This window comes from Heterocephalus glaber, unplaced genomic scaffold, assembly GCF_053883595.1.
Source record: "Heterocephalus glaber isolate CG9 unplaced genomic scaffold, H.glaber_assembly_v1.0 deba00000738, whole genome shotgun sequence".
In the NCBI taxonomy this organism is placed as follows: domain Eukaryota; kingdom Metazoa; phylum Chordata; class Mammalia; order Rodentia; family Bathyergidae; genus Heterocephalus; species Heterocephalus glaber.
The window spans coordinates 6,253,824-6,269,804 of NW_028258161.1; the positions used below are offsets into that span (position 1 = coordinate 6,253,824).

Genomic DNA, 15,981 nt, shown 5'->3' on the forward strand with positions numbered 1-15,981 from the left:
CACCCCCACCAGCAGTGGAGCAGGGTTCCTCTTTCCCCACAGCCCCACCAGCATTTGTTATTGGTTGATTTCATGATAGCAGCCATTCTTTCTGGAGTGAAGTAGAATCTCAGTGTTGTTTTCATCTGCATTTCCCCAATGACCAGTGATGTTGAACATTTTTTCATGTATTTATTTGCTATTTCTACTTCCTTGTCTGAGAAATATCTGTTCATTTCAGATGTCCATTTTTCAATTGGGTCTTTAAATTTGGGAGGTCTGATCTTTTTAAGTTCTTTATAGATTTGAGATAGTAGACCTTTGTCTGAGGGACTGCTGGTGAAAATTTTTTCCCACATTGTGGGTTGTCTCTTCACACTGCTGGTGGTTTCTCTTGCTGTGCAGAAGCTTTTTAATAAGAAGAGATCCCACTTGTTGATTGTTTGTGCTAGTTCATGGGCAACTGAGGTTTTGTTCATAAAATCTTTTCCTGCACTGATGTCTTCAAGAGTTCTACCTGACCTCTGTTCCAACTGGTTCAGTGTTTCTATTTCAATATTTAGATCTTTAATCCATTTAGATTTTAGTTTAGTGCATGGTGAGAGATATAGGTCTACTTTTAATCTTTGGCAAGTTGAAACCCAATTTTTCCCCACCATTTATTAAAGAGGTTATCTTTCCTCCAGTGAGCGTGTTTGGCTCCTTTATCAAAGATAAGATGGATGAGTGTGTCTGGAGTTGTTTCTGCATCTTCTTATCTCTTCCATTTGTCCACAGGTCTGTTTCTTTGCCAGTACCATGCTGTTTTTATCACAGTAGCTTTGTAGTAGAGTTGCAGGTTGGGGATTGTGATACCCCCTGCCATGTCTCTGTTACCTAGAATTGCTTTTGCTATTCTGGGTCTCTTCTTGTTCCAAATGAATTTTTTGATTGTTTTCTCAAGGTCTATGAAGTATGCTGCTGGGATCTCAATTGGAATTGCATTAAATCTATATAGCAGTTTTGGAAGTATGGCCATTTTCACTATATTAATCCTTGCTACCCAGGAGCAGGGGATGTCTGTCCATTTTCTGATAACATCTTCAATCTCTCTTTTCAGAGTGCCATAGTTTTCAGAGAAGAGGTCTTTGATTTCTTTTGTTAGGTTGATTCCTATGTATTTTAGTTTCTGGATGCTATTGTGAAAGGAATTGTTTGCCCTATTTCTCTCTCAGTGAGTCTGTCATTGGTGTAGAGGAAAGCTATTGATTTTTGTGTGTTGACCTTGTAACCAGCTACTTGACTGAATTTGGTTATTAAGTCTAGAAGACTTTTGGTGGAGTTCTTGCGGTCTTCTATATAGAGTATCATGTCATCTGCAAATAACGACAATTTGACTTCTTAATTTCCTATCTTTATTCCTTTTATTTCTTTCTCTTGTCTAATTGCTGTGGCTAATGTTTCCAAAACTATACTGAACAAGAGTGGTGATAGTGGACATCCTTGTCTTGTTCCTGATTTTAGTGTGAAGGATTTCAAGTTTTTGACCATTTAGTATGATATTGGTTGTTGATTTTTCATAGATGGATTTTATCAGTTTGAGGTAAAGACCATCTATTCCAATTTTTTGTGGGGTTTTTATCGTAAATGAATGTTGGATTTTGTCAAGTGCTTTGTCTGCGTCTATGGAGATAATCATATGGTTTTTGTCCTTGGCTCTATTGATACAGTGTATTACATTAATTTATTTGCATATGTTGAACCATCCCTGCATCCCTGGAATGAATCCCACTTGATCAGAGTGTATGATCTTCTTGATGATCTTCTGCATTCTATTTGCAAGTATATTATTAAGGATTTTGCATCTATGTTCATTAATGAGATTGGCCTATAGTTCTCCTTTTCAGTTGGGTCTTCCTCTCCTTTGGGGATCAAGGTGATGCTTGCTTCCAGGAATGAATTTGGGAGTATTGCTTCCTTTTCAATTTCATTGAGTTTAAACTGTAGTGGCAGTAGTTCCTTTCTAAATGCCTTGTAGAATTCAGCAGTGAAGCCATCAGGGCCCAGGCTCTTCTTAGTTGATAAGTTTTCATTACATTTTCAATTTCATTGGTTGATATTGAGTTGTTTAGAATTTTTAGATCTTCTTCATTCAACTTGGGTAATTCATATGTATCTAGGAATCTGTCCATTTCTTCTGTGTTTTCCATCTTATTGGTGTATAGGGTCTGGAAGTAGATATTGATGATCCTCTGGATTTCTGCTGAGTCTGTTGTAATTTCACCCTTTTCTTTCCTAATTGCATGGATTTGGGCCTTTTCTTTCCTTTTTCTGATAAAGTTGGCTAAGGGTTTGTCAATTTTGTCGATTCTTTCAAAGAACCAACTCTTGGCTTCATTGATTCTTTGTATCATTCTGTTAGTCTCCATTGCCTTGATTTTTCCTCTGATCTTTATAATTTCCTTCCTTGTATGAGCTTTGGGGTTGTCCTGCTCTTCTTTTTCTAGAAGCTTGAGGTTAGATACAAGAAAATGGAAAGACATCCCTTGCTCCTGGGTAGGAAGAATGAATATAGTGAAAATGGCCATACTTCCAAAACTACTATATAGATTCAATGCAATCCTGACTGAAATTCCAACAATATACTTCACAGAACTAGAGAAAACAATCCAAAAATTCATTTGGAACCATAAGAGACCTAGAATAACTAAAGCAATTCTAAGCAACAGAGACATGGCTGGGGGTATCACAATCCCCAACTTGAAACTATACTACAAAGCTACTGTAATAAAATCAGCATGGTACTGGCAAAGGAACAGATCTGAGGATCAGTGGAATACATTAGAAGATGCAGAAACAACTCCAGACATGCTCAGCCACCTCATCTTTGACAAAGGAGCCAACCACCATCATTGGAGGAAAGATAGCCTATTTAACAAATGGTGTTAGAAAAACTAGATTTCAACCTGCCAAAGATTGAAACTAGACCCATACCTATCACCATACACTAAACTAAGATTGAAATGGATTAAAGATCTAAATATTAAGACAGAAACACTAAACTTGCTGGAAGATAAGTTAGGTAGAACTCTTGAAGACATTGGCATAGCAAAAGACTTCATGAACAAAACCTCAGCAGCACGGGAACTGGCAGAAAGAATCAACAAGTGGGATCTCATCTTATTAAAAAGCTTCCGCACTGTAAAAGAAACCACCAACAGAGCTAACAGACAACCTACAATATGGGAAAAAAAATTTTAGCAGCTTTACCTCAGACAAAGGACTACTATCTAGAATATGTAAAGAATTGAATTATATGTGTTTTAATTTGCATCTACTCTTACTTGGAATGATATAATACTCCTCCTTCAGAATTTAACTCATATTAAGTTTTCCATGAAAATATTCCTTAACTGTCTGCTACCTTTAGGCATAGGCAGGTACTTTCTCCTCTTGTGTAATGGTCACCATTTTTGTTTACCCAATAGGCCATCTCTTCAGTGAAGGAAGGGATCTGGCCAGTTCATCTTCTAATCCTGTGTCCCAACATCATGAAATACGGTGAGTATTCAATGAGTTACAGCTTTTATTCTTCAAATGAAAAGTATATAAGATGAAAAGCCACCATAGCTCAAACATATCTTATTTTCTTATTTATTCAATTATGTCTTGAACAAATATCATATCCCTGCCACTATTTTGGGTAACAGGGATACAGCTGCGGGCAGGCAAAGGATCCTGCTCCCTGCTTATAGTCAAGTACTGCAATGATTAAGTTTGCAAGATAAGCAATGATTACATTTTTTAAAAAGTAAACTATATATCTATATATTAGATAATGATAAATGTTATGGAAAAAGTAATACTGGAAAGGGATATTAGGAGTTTTGAAGATGAAGTTATAAATTTTTGAATGCAGGGACCATGGAAGGCTTTACTAAGGAGATATTTAAGGTAAGTACTGGCTTCATTACAGTCAAGATGCAAGACTTAATAAAAGTATATGGAATGTGATCATGAATAGTTGCTACTTTAGGAAAATTTAATATATCTTGATTTATAATTTATCATTCATTAAATAGGAACTATGTTTTGTAAATCCACAATTTGTTTTCTATGTATTTTAAGAAACTAATGTAATACAAAGAAATATAACAACATTTTTGGACACACAATGTAAAAGATGTAATTTTGAGACATCAGCTACTTGAAAGGTGTGGGATGAAGCTATCAAGGAACAGAGGTTTTATATTTATTCAAGTTACACTCATATAAATTCAAATTGGAATATTGTAACTTTATGGGGTTAAAGGTAACAGCCATAATAATAACAAAGAAAATAACTGCAGAATATACACGAAAGAAAATTTTTGTTTATTTGCAGAGGACTGTAATATTGATTATGGCCAAAGCAGGCTGTGAAGAGTTAACCTCACAGTTGGCTTGTTTATGGAGGTGAGTCTGGTCAAAGCCTACCTGCTGGGGTCAGAGTAACTCGCACCCAAATTGGTTCCCACAACTAAAACCTTCAGATTAGAAGGACACTGTTCCAATTACAATCATATATTTTGTCTATTCTGTTCCTAATTTGAGAATGCTTTGTCTTATCCTTTATGAGCCTGGTTTACATTAATTTCCATAGAAGCCACACATCACCTTTACCGCAATTGATTGCCAATAAAAGTCAGTGCCTGCGACTGGCCAGCGCCTTTTTTGGTTGCACCGGCATTGGTCATCCTAGCACCCCACTTTCTCTTTCTTTGTTCTGTCTCTTAGTTTATTTTTTTTCTCAGGCCCATGTCACACACTGGACAGGTGAGCACTGGAACCTGACTATAGGGGTCTCTGCCATTTATTGGTTTTGGAGACAGAGTCTTGTTCGGTATCACAGGTTAACTTGCTATGTAGCTTCAAACTTTTGATCCTCTGAGTGCTGAGATTACAGGTGTCCACCACTATGCCTGGCTATGAGAAGGAAATTTAAATGTTTTACTACAAAAATATCAACTAAGTAGGGGCCAGGGATTTAGCTCAGTGGTTCTCTGCCTGCTGTGCAAGCGCAAGGAACCGAGTTTGATCCCCAGCACCAAAAAAAAAAAAAAATATATATATATATATATATATATATATATATCAACTAAGCATAAAAAATAATAGTAATACAATGAAATAAAGGACAAAACAGCTAAAACACAAGTAGGAAACAAATAGCAAAATGTCAAAAGTCTTGTCTTATAAAAGTAAATACATCAAATATGAATGGATTAGGCTCTTAAGTAGAAAGAGATTTGCAAAATGAATTAGAAAACATACTCCAACTATAGGCTTTCTACCAGAGACTCATTTTAGCTCAAAAGATAGAAATGGAGAAAGTAAATGTATGGAAAAAGATATTCCATATAAATGGTAACCCAAAGATAGCACAGATAGCTGTACAAATATCAGAGGATGAAAATATTGTGAAAATATCAAAAAATTTCACAAAAGGCAGAGAAGTACATTATATATTCATAAAAGGTTCAATATAGTAAGAAGATAACATAAGCATTTACATATATAATGACAAACCATCAAAGTATATGCTGGAAAAATTGAGTGCAATAGACAATTTTACAATAATAGTTTGAGACTTATATATCACTTTATATAATGAAGAGAGCAATTAATGAAAAATAAGTAAGGAAATAGAGGACTTGAGCAACACACTAAACCAACTTAGATCTGACAGGCATAAGAGAACATTTTATATAATCCCAACAGAATACACATTCTTCTCAGGTGCACATGAACATTTTCCAGGACAGAACATATATTAGGTCAGAAAGTAAGCCTCAGTAGAATTAAAAGGCAAGATATAATACAAAAGACTTCTCTTTACAAAATGGGATGAAGTTAGAAATCAATCAACAAACAAATTTCCACAAGTTTGTGGAAATTAAGTAACATAATCTTTTTTTATTTTCTTTTTAAAAGCAAGACTTCAATATCTATTACAAATTTTGGTCCTCATTTACACTTTCATTTTCTTACAGTAGAAAAACAATGCAGTATTTACAATTGTATGTCTGATTTAGATATTGTGAAACAGGAAGAGAATGTTCAAATGGGTAGGGGAACTAGGGAGAGGGTGAGGAAAGGAAAGAAGGGAAAGGAAAAAAATGAGAAAAGAAGGCAAAAAATGGTAGCAATGCTTTTGTAAATGAGGGGAAGAGGGATTGAAGGAAGGGTAGGGGAATGGGAAACAATAAGAATCAAGATATAGCACGTATATATATTCCCTATGATGAATGTGATCGTTAGGTACACCTAAAATGTACCAATAAACAATTAATTAAAAAAAAGGAGGGCCAGGGATTTAGTTCAGTGCTGCTGCACCCACCTTGCAAGCACAGGGTCCCAAGCTTGATATCCAATATTAGGGTGGGGTTGAGGGGGGAGCAAGACTTCTGTGCTGCTACAGGAAGTGTGGAAATCTGACCTGTTCCTCATATTTGGGCTAATAGTGAAGGTCAATGGTCATTAACTCTTTTCTCATTTTCTGACAGTTTTTTCTTCAACCAACCCAGTGACCATAGCACCTCAAAGTAGTTGGAGAGCACACGGATCCTAGTAGGGAGGGTCTACAGCCCCTTTCAGCTTGAAGAAGCTATGGAAGACAGATCTCCATTCCCTCAGCACCCTATAAAGAATTATGGGGTTTTATGTCTCTCAGGGGGAAATGAGATAGGAGATTAGGGTGTGGCAAAACTGGCTGGGGAAAGTAGGTGTGACCTGTTAATTAAAGACCCCAGAACACATGTGCAGAACAGCTGTCAAAACCCTGCACCTATACTTCTCATGAAAACTGAAACGGGTTTTTTTTTGTGTGTGATACTGGGGCTCAAACTCAGGACCTTAATCTCGCCAGGCAGGCACGGTGCCACTGAGCTACGTTCCCGGCCTGGAACAGTTTTTTTTTTTCCCCATTAACTTTATTGGTACATTTTTGGTTACAGTTACATTCATCATTGGGATCCTGCACCAATACATGAGTTGGTTCCTATTTTTTTCCCTTCCCTTGCCCTCCCTTCACCCCCTCCACCCTTCCCTATTTGCAAAGACCTTGTTTCCATTTTTTTCCTCTTCTCATAATTTTTCCCTTCCCCTCTTTCTCCTCCCCTACCCCTCCCAATTGCACTGCTCTTTTAGACCTTTTCTTCCTGTTACACAATATCAGTTATACATTTCTAAATTACACTATTAAGATCTAGGAGGCATTACCACAGATTTTACAGAATTTAAAAGGATATAGAAAGCATATTACAAAAATCTGTTTTGAAATAAATTTGACAACTTCTAAGAAGTAAGCTGGAAGACAAATTAATGAAACTAACTCTGGAGGAAATATATAATTTGAATAGCACCTATTAAAGAAAGTATATTCCTAGCTTGAAAACCTACCTATATGACAACAGCAGGCTCATAAACATTTTAACTGATTAATTATATCAAACAATCAAAGCAGAAAAAAGAAGGAACACTTCTCCCCTCATTTTAGGAACTCAACATTGTGCTAATCCTAAAACTGGATAAAGATAATAGAAGAAAAAAGTGTGAACATAGATAGAAATTTGTTTAACAAACAAACTATTAGAAGTCAGATGTGGCAGGATGTACAAAGTGGTTTTGTTATAGGGATGGCAGTGTTGGTTCAGCATTGGAAGATCCACCCCCAAAAGTCATCATTTTAACAGAGGAAAGAAAAAACCATATGACCCTGTCAGTAGTTGGAGAAAAAGTATTGGACTAAATTCTACAGCTGTCCATGGTAAAAACTATCAGAGCCTAGAAGTAGAACAGAAACTGCTCAACAGATTAAAGACATGTACTCCATACTTCCAGCGAGAATGCCTTATATGAATGGAGAAGATACAATGCTTTCTCCTTAAGGTAGGGAAGAGGGCAGATATGCTTACTCTTTATCTGTCCATTAAACTTTGAAACCTAGTCCCCACCAAAATAGTCTGGCAATAAAATGACACAACTAGGATAGGATTGGCATGGCAGAAGCAAAATCTTTATATGTAGATGAAATGATCATCTACAGAGAAAATACTAAGAAATTTCTGGGAGCCCCTAGAACTTGTACTTGAATTTAGCAGGATTAGAAAACACAAGTTATATAAAAAAATTTAGGTCTGTGTATACTTGCTATAAATGAAGAATTGGATATTGAAATTTAAAAGTTGTGTAGGAGTACAAGGGACCTAGAAAAGTTAAAAACAAAAACAAAAGCAAAAACAATGTTGGAAGACATTTAGTACCTAATTTTAAGACTTCTAAAGCTACAGTAATCAAGGCAGTGTTGGTGTAAGGAAAGACATATAGATCATTTGAATAAAACAGAGAATCTAGAAATAGAACCACACATATATGGTCCACTGAGTTTTGAAAGATTATTTAACATTAGCATTTTATAGAATATAAACTCAATTCAAGAGCTGAGAAAGAGATAGTGTTTTCAGCAAACGACACTAGAACACCTGGTATCTGTACATGAAAAATTAACCTCAGCCCTTTTTTTTCCATACATGAAAATAACTTGAAGGGATCTATGAACCTAAATAAGAACACCTAAAAGTATAAAACTTTAAGAAGAAATTAGAAGGGCTAATATTTATGAATTCAGGGTAGGCAAGAACTACCTAGGATACAAAAAACATGATGTAGAGAAGAAAAAATTGATAAATGAGATTCCATCAAAATTTAGAACTTTAAATGACATCATTAAAATGAAAAGTAGTCCTTAAACAGACCATATTTACAATACATACAACCTATGACCAGAATATATAAAGAATTCTTAGAGGTCATTAATAGACAACCCAATTAAAATGTAGAAATAAGAAGATGATAAATAGCCAGTATAGCACAAGAAATGGTGTGCAACTCTAGAATCAGAAAAATACTAATCAGTATAATAATAAGATTGAATTATACACTCATTAGGGAGATGAAGTCAAAAGTTTTAAAAGCCTTGTCATGACTTTTTCTTTTTGTTGGATTCTCCCCCTTTGCGTTTAATTTGTCACGCCCGATGGATTCATTCTGCTGGGTTTCCTGGGGTTGTGATCCTCATTGTCTTTTCCTAGGGTATTGTCTAAAATTTTTTGGACTGTTGGTTTGGTATTCATGAAGTTCCTGAGATGCTCTTTATCATGAAAGTATCTTAGTTCTCCATCAATTTTGAAAGATAGTTTTGCAGGGTACATCAATCTGGGTTGGAGGCTGTTTTCCTTTAGTGCTTGAAATACATCACTCCAAGCTCTTCTTGCCTTGAGAGTTTGCATTGAGAAGTCTGCTATAATTCTGATGGGCTTTCCTTTGTATGTGATTTGTCTCTTTTCTTTCACAGCTTGTAGAATTTTGTTCTTCTGTTGGATTTCTGGAATCCTAACTATTATATGCCTATGTGTAGATTTTTTTTGATCAAGGCTAGCTGGAGTCCTATATGCCTCACTTACCTGTATGTCAAGTTCTTTTCCCCTCCTTGGGAAGTTTTCTGCCATCACTTCTATGAGCAGTTTTTTTATGTCATCTGCACTCTCTCCTCTTTCTTCATTGACTCCAATCAGTCTTATGTTATTCTTCTTTGCATCATCTAACAGCTGCTGAATTGATTCTCATGTTTCCTTACAATTTTAAAGCAATTTTTCTTTTCCTCCTCACTAATTGCAATCTTATCTTCTGTGTGTGAAATTCTATCCTCACATTGCTGCATTCTGCTGCACAGACTTTCGATGGAGTTTTTAATCTGCTGGAAATCTGTATCTGTTTTATGGATTCCATTTGTTTCCTATGTTGGGATTCCATCATGTTCCTCAGCTCCTCTATTTTTTTATGTGTCCTCTCTAGATTTATTAATCATGTCTTGCACCATGAACACAATCTTTGCTGTTACCTGAGTAATTATTTCTGATTTCATTTTTCCCAGATCCTCTTTTGTTGCCAGTTCAGAGAGTCCAGGTGGTTGAGTATCAGATTGTTCCATCTTGTTTCCCTTTGTGGTTGCTGTAGGTGATCTGGAAGTCTGTTTTTGAGGCTTGTTTATGTGTCTTCTCATTTCCATGGGGGGGGGTGCTTCTGGCTCCCACGCAGCTCACCTTTTCTGCCCTAGGAACTTGGGATGGCAGCAGGGGAGCTTCCTTCTGGGTTCTGGGACCAGCTCAGCTTCTCTGCCTTAGGAGCTTGGGATGGAGGTGGGGAGCTTTCTTCCAGGTGCTGGGACCGGCTGAGCTTCTCTTCTGTAGGAGCCTGGGATGGAGGCAGGGAGCTTCCTTCCAGATACTGGGACCGGCTCAGCTTCTCTGAAGTAACATAATCTTTATCAATGTACCAAAGTAGTACAGTGTCACAAGGAAAGTAGAAAATACCAAGGGACTGATGGAAATGAATACACAGCTTACCAAAACTATTGGAAACAGGAAGGGTAAATTTATAGGTATAAATGGTTGCATTAAAGAAAGATCTTTAAGGGCCTGGGATTTAGCTCAGTGGTGCTGCTGCCGGCCTTGCAAGTGCAAGGTCCCGAGTTTGATCCCCAGTACAGAAAGAAAGAAAGAAAGAAAGAAGGAAGGAAGGAAGGAAGGAAGGAAGGAAGGAAGGAAGGAAGGAAGGAAAGAAGGAAAGAAAGAAAGGAAGGAAGATCTTTAAGAGAACTAGAACAAAAATTACAAACTAAATGCAAGGCTAGCAGAAAGAAGGACATTTAAAAGCTTAGAGCACATTAAAAAAAATAGAAAACAGAAAAATAATGGAAGAAATCACTGAAATCAAAACTTGGTTGTTCCAAAAGATCAACAAAAAGTTAATTAATGTTTACATAGCTAGACTAGGATAGCAGAGAGAACTCAAATGACTAAAGCCAGAAGTGAAAGTGGGGACATTGCTATTAATTATATAGAAATATAGAAGATTATAAAAGAGTACTACCAGAAGTCATATACCAACAAATTTGATAAGGGAAATGGAGAAATTTCTAGAAACATAATGCCTATCAAGACTAAATCAGTAAGGAACAGAAAAATCTGAGTAGGCTATAATTAATAAGGAGACTATATCGTTAATCAACATTTTTTTGACAAGGAAAAGCCCTTGACTTGATGATTTCACTGATAAATCTTACCACACATTTAGAGAACACCAATGCTTCTCTTTTTTTCCAAAAACTTTAAGAAAAGAGTATATCTTAGCTCGTCTATCCAGTATTACCCTCATACCAAAGGCTAGTCAAAGACACTTCAAGAAAATAAAGCTACAGGCCAATATCTTTTATGATGATTGATGCAAAAATCCTCAACAAAATGTTTACAAATCAAATGCAGCAGCATGTTAAAAATCAACACACAAAAATTAACTATATTTTTAGTTACTAACAGTAAAGAATCCAAAGCAGAAACTAAGAAAACAACTCCATTTGCAATAGCATAGAAAAGAATAAAATACCCAGCAATTAACTTAAGGAGATAAAAGACTTGTATAATGGCAAATACAAAAAATTAAAGAAATTAAAGACAAATACATGAAAAGACATCACATATTCATAGACTGGAGGACTTTATATTGTTAAAATATCACTAATACCTAAAGTCCTACATAAATTTAATGATACCTATCAAAATTTCAAAATATTTTTCCAGAGATAGAAAAACTCATTCTCAAATTAATATGCAGTCTCAAGGGTACATGAATAGTCAAAACAATCATGAAAAAGAAAAAGCTGGAAGTCTCATACTTCTTGATTTCAAAACTTATTACAAAGCTTAATAGTCAAAACAGTGTAATGCTAGCATAAACACAGTGATATGCACCAGTGTAATAGAACAGAAATCTAAAAAGTAAACCACACCATATATGCTTAAGTGATTTCAGTGAAGATGTCAAAACCATTCAAAGAAAAAAGGACAATCTTTTCAACAAATTGTGCTAGCAAAATGGATATCTGCATAAAAAGAATGAAGTTGGTCTCTTGCTTAACATTATATACAAAATTTAACTCAAAATAGACTAAGATCTAAACAGAAGGCTTATAATATGAAGGTTTTAGATGAAAACATAGAAAAACTTCATGACGCTGGATTTGGCAATGACTTCTCAGTTATAACACCAGTAGTAGGGGCAACAAAGAAAATATACAAATTAGACCTCATGAAAATTTAAAAACTTTGTGGATCAAAAGGCACTAAACAGAGTTAAAAGGCAACCCATAAAATGGGAGAAAATATTTTCATATCATGGGCTGGGGATTTAACTCAGTGGTTCCTCTACCTTCCTTGAAAGCGCAAGGTCCCAAGTTCTATCCCCAGTACCAAAAAAGAAAAAAAAATATTTCATATCATATATCTCTAAGTGGTTAATATACAAAATATAGAGAGAACTTCTAAAATTCAACAAGAAAACAAATAAACTGATTTAGAAATGAGCAAATCACTTGAATAAACATTTCTCCAAATAAGGTGTACAATTGGTTAATGAACACATGAAAAAATGCTCAGCACCCACAATTAGGTACCATCTCAAACCCACTAGGATGACTACTAGTAAAAATAAAGAAAATGAATCTTGGTGAGGATGTGCAAAAATCATAACCCTCATACATGGTTGGTGAAAATGTAAAATGGTACAACTGTTATGGAAAACAATAAATAGTTCCTAAAATTAAAAATAGAATTATTTAACCCAGCTGTTCCACTTGTAAGTATATTCAAAATGATTGAAAACAGGTCTCCAAAGAGATACTTGTACACTCATGTTCATAACAGTATCATTCACAACAGCTAAAAGGTGGAAGCAACCCCACTGCGCATGAATGAACAGGTAAGAAAAATGTAGTATGTACTCATACCTGCAATGAAACATTATTCAGCTTTAGGAAAGAAGGAAATTCTTACATATGCTATAACACTAACCTTGAAGACATCGTGCTAAGTGAAATAAGTCAGTCACAAAAGGACAAATAGTGTACAATTCCATTTACATAAGATACTTGGAATAGTTAAAATTCTAGAGAACCAAAGTACAATAATTGCTAGCAAGCAAGGGAAGGAGGGGCATAGTCCTAGCTTTGCAAGATAAGAGCTCTGGAGAGTATGGTGGTGACTGTTGCACAGTAATATGAATTCATTTAATGTCACTAGATTCTATACTTAAAATGATCAAGAAGGTAAATTTTAATGAATATTTTATCACAATAAGAATAGATACCAACACTCATAAATGGTATTTTTTTCTTAGACCTCAGAGTCAAACTAGCAAGTTTTGTGTATCTAAGGAGATAAGGAAAATGCACAAATTAGACTTTTGCTTGACATGAAAATATACACACTTTGCAGAGCCCTGATAAGATTTGGGAATCATTTGTAGAAGTAGGAAAAATAAGTCATATTTGTTTTACTTCTGCTTCAAGAAAAGTGCAAGGGGGATTTCAGTTCAGATATGAGTATCTTCTCATATCTCAAGGACACTGCATAGCTGAGGTATTGGCTGGAACATGCAGATGCCTGACATCTGCAAACTATTGAGGGGAACTCATCCTTTGGGGTGAAGTTATACTAAGTGTGTCTTCAGTTGATAGTGCTTTTTCTTATTCAAAGAAATGTTTGAAGAAAGATCATATGGACTCTTCAAGCAGACAATATTGGTTTCTCTTCAGATGAGAGAAAGACACAAAACAAATAGCCAGGATTGGATGATGCCAGTTAGAAAAAATTTAGGCCTAAGTACCCAAATAATGCATTAGTTCCTATTTTTGTTCTGTTTTAGACAAACATGAAAGTGGATTCAACTCTCAGCTGTTCTAAAGAAAACTTCAAAGTGTGTAGATTTTCCAAGGAATTGATTTTCTTCCTTCCCTCTGTTGGACACTTTTACTACAAGAGATAATCTTTACACTGTTTTCCTCTAAACAACTAGATAAAAAATGATAGAACTTTTACTGAATATACCGAAAAATATTCATCATCAGTTGTTTGAATTATCCATGCTTCTATTAGATTTGCTTGATGCAAATTATAAAGTTAAATGTCCAGCGATATTTTCATATATCTGTGGTTTTCATCCTCATGTGATCAGTCCTGATATATCTACTTCAGGAAAATGTGTGTTCTGGTTATCTCAAAATTCATTATGACACTGACTAGCTCAACTTTGGGTGCAGGACAAAACTGAAAATAAAATCTGAAGGTGCATTTACAAGCCTGGCTCCCCTTTCCCTGTTCCAATTTAGCCCCACCCCTCCTCACTTTTTACTCTTTCTGGAAAGCTGGTTGGCTCCTCAAGGATGAGGATAACTCCAGTTATATTCTATATAAAAACTCTGACAGCTACTCTGCTGTTTTTATATGAAGATTTTATTAAGTCTATGCCAAATAGCTTCCTGTCATTGGATCAGCTAAAGATGAAAGTTTTTCCTCATGTGACATCTTTGTATTCAGAACACTCTGTGTGTGTGTGTGTGTGTGTGTGTGTGTGTGTGTGTGTGTGTTAGGAGACAGAGATTTCCCACTCCAGATACTGGAGGTTCATACTCGCCCACATCAAAGGAAAACCTTGCTTGTTGTGTTATTCGGGATTGAACTCAGGGCCTTTGCACTGAGCTATGTCTCCAACTCTCTTTAAATTTGAGGTCCTAAGTCACTAAGTGTACTGGACTGGCCTGAAACTTGAGATCCTCCTGCCTCAGCTTCTGCAGTGCTGGGATTACAGGCATGCACCACCACCCCTCACCTCACTAAAAAAAAATCCCACTTCTTAACTGGTTCTTATGTTTCCTTCTATGTGGCTTCTCATCAAGATGATTCAGAAAATGTTGCTGAACTGTGGTGTGCTAAAGAAACCAGCTTTGATGGGGTTCTTGGTAACACCAACCTTGTTAAATAAGCCAGGCTTTCTTTTCAAAGCCTGGGGATTGTGTGTCAATTTGAAAAAAATTCCTTCCTATCAAAACATGTGTGAGAGGCACAGGAAGGCTGGCTATAAAAACTAAATGGAAGTTGCATTTGTTTGGGAGTTGTTAACTTAAAACTGTTAGCAATGTTCCATGTGTAAAATAATTGGTGAGGAGGAGGAAAAGCCATGGTAGTTCGGTGATCTTTCCTTCGTAAGAGTGGATCCAATAACACTAGAAGGGTATCTTCTAAATTCAAAACTTGTAAATTGACTATTAGGACATTTAGCGATGGCTATAAAGTCTGAGAGAAACATGTGATTTTAGGCTTTTTCAATCAAAACAATTTTTTTCTTTAAAATTAAGTCTGATTAAAAATATTTTCAGTTGATGGAAATTTGGATTGTTTCCAGTTTGGGGCTATTATAAATAAACTCTTATCAAGTCTTTGAATGGGCTTCTGTTTCTATTTCTCTGAAGTAAATAAAAACAGTAGACTTACTACTCTGTAGGGTAAGTGTGTGTACGTTTAAGTATATAAGCTATTTATTTGGTTAAATATGCAGAAGTAACTACAATTTTGCCTTCCCACCAGCAGTGTATATGGGCTCCAGTTGCTCCATATCCTTGCTAGAACTTGAAATGGTAGGCTTTTAAAATGTTTGCCGTTCTAGCAGGAGTGTATTTGCCTTTCTCTAATGATGAGTAATCTTGAACATTTTTATATGTGTTTATTTGCTATTTGCACATCTACTTTGGTGAAGTGTCTATTCGTATGTTTTGCTTACTTTTAAAATGTTGTCCTTATCATTGAGATGTAAGCATTTTATATAAGATCTGTTGTATTAGATATATCTTTTGAAAATATTTTCTACCAGTCTGTAGCTTGCTCTTTTATTTTTTTGTGACTTTTATTAATGCATGCTTGCAGCACATAATGATTACCCTCACTATAAGGGATGCGTACATGTACATAACATGTTTCAATTCTTTTTTCCCCTTTTCTCCATCCCCTTTTATTTTTTAGTATCAGATTCATTTATTTATCTTGTAAACCCTAAGTTTATTGTCATTTATGCAGATTAAAAACTAGACTAATA

General features: G+C 35.6%; 1 long non-coding RNA gene across 1 annotated transcript; it reads left to right on the forward strand.

The window, feature by feature from the left end:
* Positions 1-3,445: 3,445 nt before the first annotated feature.
* LOC147829131 (uncharacterized) lies at positions 3,446-14,352 on the forward strand. The gene is made up of 3 exons (XR_015449466.1): positions 3,446-3,519; positions 4,343-4,413; positions 13,759-14,352. It is a non-coding gene; the product is annotated as an uncharacterized LOC147829131 (long non-coding RNA).
* The last annotated feature ends 1,629 nt before the right edge of the window (positions 14,353-15,981 follow it).